The following is a 311-nucleotide window of genomic DNA, read 5'->3' as shown; positions in this document are numbered from 1 at the left end:
CTGCTTTACTAACTCTAACTTCTTCCCTTGCTTCTGTACGTTGACGAGCAGCTTATGAGCTTCAGTGCTAATAGTGGCAGGTATGTCTGCTGTGATGTGTCCAACATGAGACAGCCGTCCTCATTCAGATGTCCTGTTCTTTTTTTCCATCATTCATGCACTAGGGCTGCATAACGATGATTAATCTGTTGATAATTTTCTGGATTATTCGAGTAGTTGTATGCTCTCTAAAATATCAGAAAATGGCAAAAAAAAATGTGGATCAATGTTTCTCAAAAAAAGCCCAAGAGGACGTCCTCAAATGTCTCGTT

General features: G+C 39.9%; 1 protein-coding gene across 2 annotated transcripts in view; it reads left to right on the top strand.

Moving 5' to 3' along the window:
- The window catches only part of LOC116686075 (transcription factor 7-like 1-B), a gene marked incomplete at its 5' end in the record, with an annotated part of 61,821 nt that overhangs the window by 59,718 nt on the left and 1,792 nt on the right, over positions 1-311 (top strand).

Source organism: Etheostoma spectabile, unplaced genomic scaffold, assembly GCF_008692095.1.
Source record: "Etheostoma spectabile isolate EspeVRDwgs_2016 unplaced genomic scaffold, UIUC_Espe_1.0 scaffold310, whole genome shotgun sequence".
Classification (NCBI taxonomy): Eukaryota; Metazoa; Chordata; class Actinopteri; order Perciformes; family Percidae; genus Etheostoma; species Etheostoma spectabile.
Note: the sequence above shows the minus strand (reverse complement) of the source record. Positions and strands in the feature narration are given on the sequence as shown.